At 42.3% G+C, this 9,298-nt stretch overlaps 1 non-coding gene across 1 annotated transcript; it reads right to left on the bottom strand.

Moving 5' to 3' along the window:
* Positions 1-8,919: 8,919 nt before the first annotated feature.
* LOC120272775 lies at positions 8,920-9,026 on the bottom strand. Its single transcript, XR_005540312.1, has one exon. It is a non-coding gene; the product is annotated as a small nucleolar RNA R71 (small nucleolar RNA).
* Between the last annotated feature and the right edge of the window lie 272 nt (positions 9,027-9,298).

The following is a 9,298-nucleotide window of genomic DNA, read 5'->3' as shown; positions in this document are numbered from 1 at the left end:
GCCATGAGACATTCTCTAAACTTTGATGATACTCTTTACTTTCTTGACACCACCGATAGACTAATAGATGAATATGTACAGGAAATGATGTGTCCGGACCCGTACGAGGGGTTACTAGACCAAGAGGTGGAGAATGAAGACATCATGACACTTGATCTAAAGGACAAGATGCAACCTATCCTAGGGATCATGAAGAAGATGATCCGAAAGATGAAGTGTACAATGAGACATTGCAAGAAACGCCCCAAGGCAAATGGAGATGTGTAAGAACATAGTAAGGGTGACGAACCCTTGTGTGGTAACAAACTCAATAATCCCCCTCTATTTTCAAAAGATTATGTTCATCATGCTTTTAGGTTATGGGTAAGAGAAAAACCTTCATCTATGAGCCCTTGTGAGGTAAGAAGAGGTACATCAAGCTTAGTGACGATAAACAAGTGCTTCTTGGGAGGCAACCTAAGTATTTACTTTTTTCTAGGTTTTAGTTTAGTGCTTGCATGAATAAGAGCTTGAGTGTTGGTGTCTTAATCTTTTACATGCTATCACTGTGTTTTTCTCATGAACCATTGGTTTTTTCATGTGCTTAATTATGATTGGCGAAGGTTTTTGGTCATTTGAGCGTGTTTTTCCTGATTCTCTAGTCAATTTCGCATAGAAAATGCAGGCTCTATATGTGTATAAGTGTGCAAAAATTTTCTACAGAGTCTGTAATTTTTTCTGAGCCATTCAAAGAAGACACACACCCGTGTGAAATTTTCACATGGACGTGTGACTGCCCCTGTGAGTAGCCCTATAAGTGGCCCTCTGTTGATGCGTTCAGAGGTAAAATGTGTCATCTTAAGAGTAGACAAGGGCGCGTGAGTGCCCCTGTGGAGTTACACGGGCGTGGGTAATTTCTACACACCCGTGTGAATGTGCAAAACACCAAGAGACGCAGTTTTTATTTTAAAATCTATTCGCGTTTCTTTGTATTTACACTCCCAAACACTCAGAGAACACATCCTTGCACTCTCCTGACTCCTCACGGTCATTTTAGAGGGATTTCACTCGAGTTTTCTGGTCGTTTTCAAGTTTTTCATCCTCATCTCGTCGGTAATCCCTTTTCCTCTTTTTCTTTGCCAAATCTTGATTTCTTTTGTTTAAATCTGGTGAATGTTGTTTTGTTTACATGTTAAATGGTTGGTGCATGCTTTTAGAGTGGTTTAGAATGAATTTTAGATGTATTACAGATAATTTTGCATAAAGGCCGTGCGATTTTCACGCCCCATGAATCCACATGGACGTGTAAAATTTCCACACAACCGTGTGGATTTCTGTAGTATTGTTGCCTTGAGTGGATTTGATCAATTTCTTTCTCGATTCATGCAGATATGGCACCAAGATCAAAGAAGAAAGCCAGGAAGCATCCCAAGGAGGATTCTCCAAAGCCTGAGCACTTAAAGTTTGCTATTCCTGAGCATCAGGCTCTCTTCGAGCGTTTGTCTAAGTTGAAGTTTGGACAAACGCATTTCCCGAATGTGAATACAATTAGGGAGATTCAGTTGGCCGATGACATGGCAAATGAGGTTCAGCAGTTGCTTGCATTGGAAAGTTGGCACCATCTATTACTGATTCATGCGCCTGCCATTCTTATGCTGACATTGGAGGTGTTAGCATCTTCCGAGTTCAACCGTTCCTACAGTAGCTTGACATCGTAGATGCCATTCAGTTCAGAGTATTAGGACAGAGTTATAGCATAAGTGTCATACAGTTTTCTGTCTGACTGGGACTTTACGACAAGGCATTTACTGATACTGAGGAGTACGATTGACTACTTACTCATTATACCAGCAGTCTAACACCGCAGAGGGTATATAGGGTGTTATGTGGTCATGGCTAGTACAAACTGCGGGTGTCGAAGGCCATGTGCCTTTCTCGACCTGCATACCATTATTTGCACACCGTTCTGAGCAGGTCTGTGAATGGACGGGGTGATAGCACAAGGGTCCTCAGCCGACAGGAGCTATTATACTTGTATTCTATGGTATAAAGCCAGCTGATCCATCTTGGCCATATACTAGCAGAGTACCTGAGGCATCAGGGGCAGTATATCAGGATCGGAATTATTTTCTCAGGCCCCTACATCACCAAGCTCATCATGGGTATAGGTCTTTCGGACACCATACGGGGGCCCGAGAAGATTATAGTACCAGCTCCCCTCGGCCTAGAGACGATGAGGCTTATGGGTATGATTTGACGATATAGAGATGGGTGTATGTGATGAACACCCCCCCCCGAGCCAGTCAAGGCTGAGGGAGATGTAACCGAGGGATCTCAGCAGGTTCCTGAGCCTCAGCCTTAGCAGATGGAGACAGAGGCACCTCCCACAGCACAGGAGCCACCGCCCGAGCATATATTTTCTCCCACTCGAGCCCATGATTGATTTGAGAGGCTCAAGAGTGCTGTAGGAGTGTTACAGGAAGATTTAGCTGAGGTTCATGCCACATAGGCATCCCCGTTCGTGATGAGACCCTGTACTCCTCAGGCATCACCGGCAGCACTATCACCAACAGAGGCACCATCCACTCCAGCAATAGCATCAGTGAGGCCTGAGATAGCACCAAACACTGACTCTTGATGCGTCTCTTATTTTTTTTGCATTTATGTTTCGTATTTTATTTTTGCATTCAGTTTGGGCTTTTACTTCTCAGAAAGGATTCTCCTTCTAAATTTGTCTTTTATTATCGTTGTCTCGAGTTTTATTTCTTTTCCTTATATTTATATAATTCAGTTGTTTTTGTTTTTGCTGAGCTTCATTGAACCCTCCTTGTGTATACGTGAAGAAGGTCTTGTGAGTATGGAAATTAAGGAATAGTCTTTGACACGGTCAATGTGTTTTTCACATGACCGTGTGTGCTCCAAAACCCATTGGAACTCAACTCTCACGGAATATAGCTCCATCAAATGTACCATTAGGAATTCAGGGTAGTATTGTTTCAATTGCCCACCTTCACATATGCTTTTGAGTGTTATACTTTTTATTGTGCTTGCATGCGAACATTGAGGGCAATGTACATCTTAAGTGTGGGGGGAGTTCACATTGCACATGTATTTTACATAAGTTTTGACTGAAAATGCTCACGTAGACAATGGGAGTTCACCTTAGTTATAATGGTTGTATTCTTAAGTTAGGAGAATTTTTAACATTGAATGTTCTCATGCTCTAGGTTTTACTTGAATTTTTAGGAATTTTTGCCCGATTGACACTTGTTGCACTACTCGCTCATTAAACACTTTTGGAAACTCAAGTTCGATGTTTAAGGGACAAGTTAGTTTTGTTTCTTGTGTTAATTTTTGCTAAAAAAATGGTTGAATGAAAAGAAAAAAAAGAAAAATATATACTTGCTTTGGCTGTGCATTTGGGGTGGAAAGAGCTACCGCCTATGAAGTATGAAGCTATTCTCATAAGTCGGATAGTAGTTATGCCCTAATGAGGGAAAGAGATATCTCATGGGATGAGTGAAAGCTACTACCCTGATAGAAAGAGCTACCAGCTCGAAAGTGTGAAAACCACCTTAGCAGCCGCTTCGGAAAGGGCTACCTTAGAGGATGTGCGAAGCTACTACCATCTCTTTGCTTTATTTTGTAAATAAATAAGTCCCTTATACTTAGAACTTTGAGGTGTATACGTTAGGTTGACTTGAGTGAGTTTACACACAATTAAACGATTTCGGGTTTGTTGTCCTTTTTTATTTGAGTTTTTAGCTAGAGCAATGATTTTTTCATATTTAGTGTTTAAATTTTCTTTACTTGTAGAATGTTTCTTTTGCATACTTTTGGTGAACCTAAGGCCAAACACTTTCAATATGTCTTTCCTCTTTGCTTCAATGTTTTATTTTTGCTTAAAGACAAGCAAAAGCTTAAGTGTGGGGGAGTTTGATCAGTGCTTGTGTATTAGTAATAAGAAGTATTCTTTTCTTATAATGAGCATTACTTTTTTCAAATTTTATCACTCATACATGTGTATTTGTGTTGTTTTTTGCATGTAGGGTTGTGGAGACAAGTATGAAAGAAAAAAAGCCAAAGTAGATCGTGAATGCACGTTGTTGATAAAATCTTGGAGTGAACAAATGTGAAGACACAAGTTGTGGCAAATACATATGAGTGTGTGCCAACCTCCGTTGTGCTCGAGTGAACATGCAAATTGGAGGGGCACAAAGGCAGTCACACTCATGTGTTCTGACTTATGTAATATTAGCAAGATTATCATCAAATGTGATTTTATTGAAGATGTAACGCGATCTATAGCATGGATGTGTGCCCACTCATGTGTCCTCCATGAAAAGTGTGAATTTGTGAGTATTTTGGCGGAGTACTGTAGTAGGTACTACAATAATCAATATAGAAAATTATTGTAGCAGTTATCGTTCACAGGCTACTGAAAAACCAATTACAGCAGATTCACACGGGCGTGTGAAAATTCCACACACCCATGTCGATGCCCGATTTTAGCCTATTTAAAGCCGCGACTTCAGCCCATTTTGGATCTTTTATCCCTATCTTTTTCTCATCTTTTCACCATCTTTTTATGCGCTCACGGCTAAGGTTTCGAGAAGCTTGGACAAGGCTTTTGGAGTGGTTCTACGGCTTTCAACACAACATTCCTTTGGAGGATAGTTATTGGGAAGCTTTCGTCGTCATCGATTCAGCGAGGTGTGACCTAGGCTTGATGAGGGAACCCTTGGAGAAGATACGGCCACTCCATAAGACCATCAATACGAATACCAAGGGGGTTTTACTTATAGATTTCATATTCTTACTTTTGATTTCATTATTGATTGTATCTTGCTCCATGAAGAGCTAAACCCCTACTGGGTACTTGGACTTGTAAACCCTGAATGCTTATTGAATGGGTTTTCCCTTAGAGTGACACTAGGGTTAAGAGCCTACATTGGTAATCTTTGTAAGTGAGTGACACACCATGAGTGTTAGACAAAGCAAGATTGGAGAGGGTTAAGGGGGTGAGTCGAGAGGTAGCAGAACATCCCATTTCCCCTCCGGTGTGATTTATCCTACCTCCACATTCCAAGAGTTCTTTACAGTCATAATAGAGTAAAGTGCTAAGAGACAAACTCCGCTGGGGCTTAGTTGCGCAAGCAACTGAGTAAAGCGTTGAAGTAATCCTTAGTATCTAGGGCTTAATTATGACTAGGCATTTTTCGCCTGGACCAAAAGAGTTAGATCCATGTTAGGGAATAGTGTTTATCACTTTGAGTCCCTAGAGCTTTAAGCAATTTTGCATAGTGTGAGGTGTTGAGACTCAGTGATAAGTGTTTGTGCGATATGAATGTGAAGCGTTCTTTCCTTATGTTGAGCATTACTTTTCTCGGGTTTTTACACTAATATGTGTGCTTTTATGTTACTTTTATGCAGGTAGCGTTTTGAAAGCAATTATGAAGGAAAGAAGCCAATGTGGATCACAATGCACCGATTTTGGAGGAAATCTTGCTAAAGTTCTAACGCGAAGATATAAGTCGGGTGCGAGATGCTAGAGTGTGTGCCAACCTCCCCGTATTTGAGTTTGCACAACCATTTGGAGGGGCACAAGGGCAGTCACACTCAAGCACTCCGACTTATGCACATAGAACAAGATTTCCATCAACTTATCCGTCATTGAAGAAGCAAAGCGATCCACGGCATAAACGTGTGCCCGTTTAGGTTACATCGATGAAAAGTGGATTCAGGAGGTTTTTTGGCAGAGTACTATAGGAGGTGGAAATTACCATTTAGGTTATTGTTCATAGCCGCCCGAAAATGACAGTTTCAGAGAATCCGTACAGGCTAGTGGAAATTACCCAAACCCGTGCGGAAATTCCACAGGGGCGTGTGGATTCTCGATTCCAGCCCTATTTAAAGCCGATTCAGCCCCGATTTCAGCATTCTTTTCTCCATCTTTTCCCCAACTTGAGAGAGGGTTTTGGCTAGGGTTTTGAGAGGTATTGGCTATGGTTTTGAACAGGTTCTACAGCTCTGACATTGTCATTCCTTTGGAAGAAGGTTGGTAGGTAATCTTCCGTCGAGGCATATCCTATTCCGGACAAGGAAATCCTTGGACGACGAGTAGAGGACTTTCCACAAGACAATCGACACGACTATCCAGGGGGTTTCTCTATAGATTCAGTGCTTTTATATTCTATTTCTTTGATTGTACTTAGCTCCATGGAGAGCTAAACCCCTAGTGGGTACTTGGGTATTTGTGAACCCTAGGATGTATTTGTTTCATTGAATCTCTATATTATGCTTTCAGTTAATTGATGTTTGTTGTGAGTTTCAACCTTGAATACTTGATTGTATGAATATTTCTCCTAGAGTGACACTAGGATTGAGAGTTCTTGTTGGTAACCTTGTAAGTGAGTGACACACCACGAGCGTTAGACAAAGCTAGGTTGGAGAGGGTTGAGAGGGTGAGTCGAGAGGTACAGGAGTGTCCCCCTTTCCCCTCCGATGTGATAGATTCTTCCTCCGTTCCTTGAGTTCTTTGCGGCCATAATAGGGTGAATGGTTGATAAGTGCTTGTGCGATATGAATGCGAAGCGTTTATTCCTTATGTTGAGCATTACTTTCCTCAGTGTTCTACATTAATATGTGTGTTTTATGTTACTTTTACGCAGGTAGGGTTGTGAGGCCGAGTATGAAGGAGATGGGCCAATGTGGATCATAATGCACCTATTTTGGAGGAGATCTTGTTAAGGTTCAAACGCGAAGACAAAGGTCAGGTGTGAGATGCTAGAGTGTGTGCCAACCTCCTCGCATTCGAGTGAGCACATCTATTTGGAGGGGCACAAAGGCAGTCACGCTCGAGCATTCGGACTTATGCATATAAGAACAAGAGCCCCGCCAATATGTACATCATTGAAGAAGCAAGTGATTCACGACGTGAACGTCTGCCCGTTTGCGTTACACCGATGAAATTATCCACGCCCGTGTGGAAATTCCGCACGGGCGCGAGTATCGTCCACGCCCGTGGAGTTGCCCGATTCCAGCCCTATTTAAAGCCGATTCAGCCCCGATTTTGGTATTCTTTTCTCCATCTTTTCCCCAACTTGTGAGAGGACTTCGGCTAGGGTTTCGAGGGATATTGGCCAAGGTTTTGGAGAAGTTCTACGGCTCCGACATTGTGATTCCATTAGGAAGAAGGTTGGTAGGGAAGGAATCTTTGGACGACGAGTAGAGGACTCTCCACAAGACCATCGACATGACTATCGAGGGGGTTTCTTTATGGATTCATTGCTTTTACATTCGATTTCTTTGATTGTATTAAGCTCCATAGAGAGCTAAACCCCTAGTGGGTACTTGGATGATTGTGAACCCTAGGATATATTCGTTTCATTGAACTTCTTTATTATGCTTTCAATAAATTGATGTTTATTATGAGTTCCAACCTTGAATGCTTGATTGTATGAACATTTCCCCTAGTGTGACAATAGGGTTGAGAGTTCTTGTTGGTAACCTTGTGAGTGAGTGACACACCACTAGCGTTAGACAAAGCTAGGTTGGAGAGGGTTGAGAGGATGAGTCGAGAGGTACAGGAGCGTCCCCTTTCCCCTCTGACGTGATAGATTCTACCTCCGTTCCTCGAGTTCTTTGCGGCCATAATGGAGTGAATGGTCTAAGGGATGAACCTCCGCTGGGGCCTAGTTGCGCGTGCAATGGAGTGAAGTGTTGAGAGGATCTTAGTATCTAGGGCTTAATTGTGGCTAGGGACCTTCCATCTGGACCAAAGGGGTAGGTCTATATTTAGGAAGAGATTTATCACTTGGAATACCTAGAGCTCATTGCAACTCTATGTGAGTGCGAGGTGTTGAGATTGTTCGATTTCTCCTCCGGGACATGTATAGAGTTAGGCATAGTTGACCTTAGATTTGGGACTATGTATGTAATGATTTCCACGACTCACCATTGCATTAATTAGGAAGCATAATAGAGAGTTCTTGCACTTGAAGCGATCATCCTAGGTGAAGCATTATCCGAGTACCCCATTCTTTATCGATTGCCTTACCCTCTTCTTACTTTTGCTCTTTCACTTGTTGTTTTTATTGTTGAGAATTGAATCAATTTCACACTTATCACTATTGATATTCCACATAGGTAAGAATCAAATTAAGTATTTTCACTCCCTACTCCCTGTGTATTCGACCGCGCTCACCCGGGATTATTACTTTGACAAGCCCGTGCACTTGCGGGATATAAGGAAGGGGACCTTGTCAAGTTTTTGGCGCCGTTGCCGGGGAGCTAGGTGTTTAGAGATACTTTGCACTTTGTTTTCTTAGCTATTTCACCACACATTCTATTCCATATCTTCTTATTCTATCATTTTTCTGATTTTCTTTTTTCTTTTCTTTGGTACAGCTCCAGGTAATGACCCGAGGGAATCCATCAATATTGATTGAAGGAGACCCTGAGCTTGAACGTACACTTCGAAGGAAAGGGAAAGAACCTGTACAAGAACAGCCTAATCCAGCTGATTTGGAAGTAGAAGGATCTGACAACATGGCGGAACAGAATGAGCAACAACGGACACTATCCGATTATGCCAGACCTTTATTGTTGGGGACACAAGCGAGTATTGTGCGTCCCCCAATTACAGCTCAGAATTTTGAGCTAAAGCCGGCATTCATCCATATGCTGCAGCAGTCCGCACATTTGAACGGTTTGGCCGATGAGTATCCAAACAGTCATATAGAGAGCTTCCTCGAGGTGTGTGACATGCTGAAGATCAATGGTGTGATGGATGATGCCATCAAATTGAGAGCCTTCCCATTTTCCTTAAAGGGGAAAGCAAAGCAGTGGCTACACTCATTGCCTAGGGCATCAATCACTACATGGGAGGAGATGGTAGAAGCTTTTCTAGCACGTTATTTCCCTCCCGGAAAATCAGCCAAGCTTAGGAATGAGATCTCATCCTTTATGCAATTGGAATTGTAGTCTCTATTTAAGACATGGGAACGGTTCAAGGAACTCCTGCGCAAGTGTCCGCAACACGGATTTCCAGAGTGGATGATTGTTCAAACTTTCTAAAATGGGTTGAATGCAGGTACAAGACAACTCTTGGATGCGGCGGCAGGAGGTACCTTAGGTATCAAGACCCCCGATGAGGCTCGTCAATTGATTGAGGAAATGGGGTTAAATAGCTACCAGTGGAACGCGAGGGAGAAGAAAAAAGTGGCCGGTCTCCATGAAATTGATGCCGTAACTTTATTGGCGGCCCAAGTGGAGAGTTTGAGTAAGAAGCTAGATCTTATAGCTTCGAATAGAGTTG

Source organism: Dioscorea cayenensis, chromosome 11 (assembly GCF_009730915.1).
Source record: "Dioscorea cayenensis subsp. rotundata cultivar TDr96_F1 chromosome 11, TDr96_F1_v2_PseudoChromosome.rev07_lg8_w22 25.fasta, whole genome shotgun sequence".
Taxonomy (NCBI): Eukaryota; Viridiplantae; Streptophyta; class Magnoliopsida; order Dioscoreales; family Dioscoreaceae; genus Dioscorea; species Dioscorea cayenensis.
The sequence above is the reverse complement of the archived record's forward strand: the minus strand, read 5'-3'. Positions and strand labels throughout refer to the sequence as shown.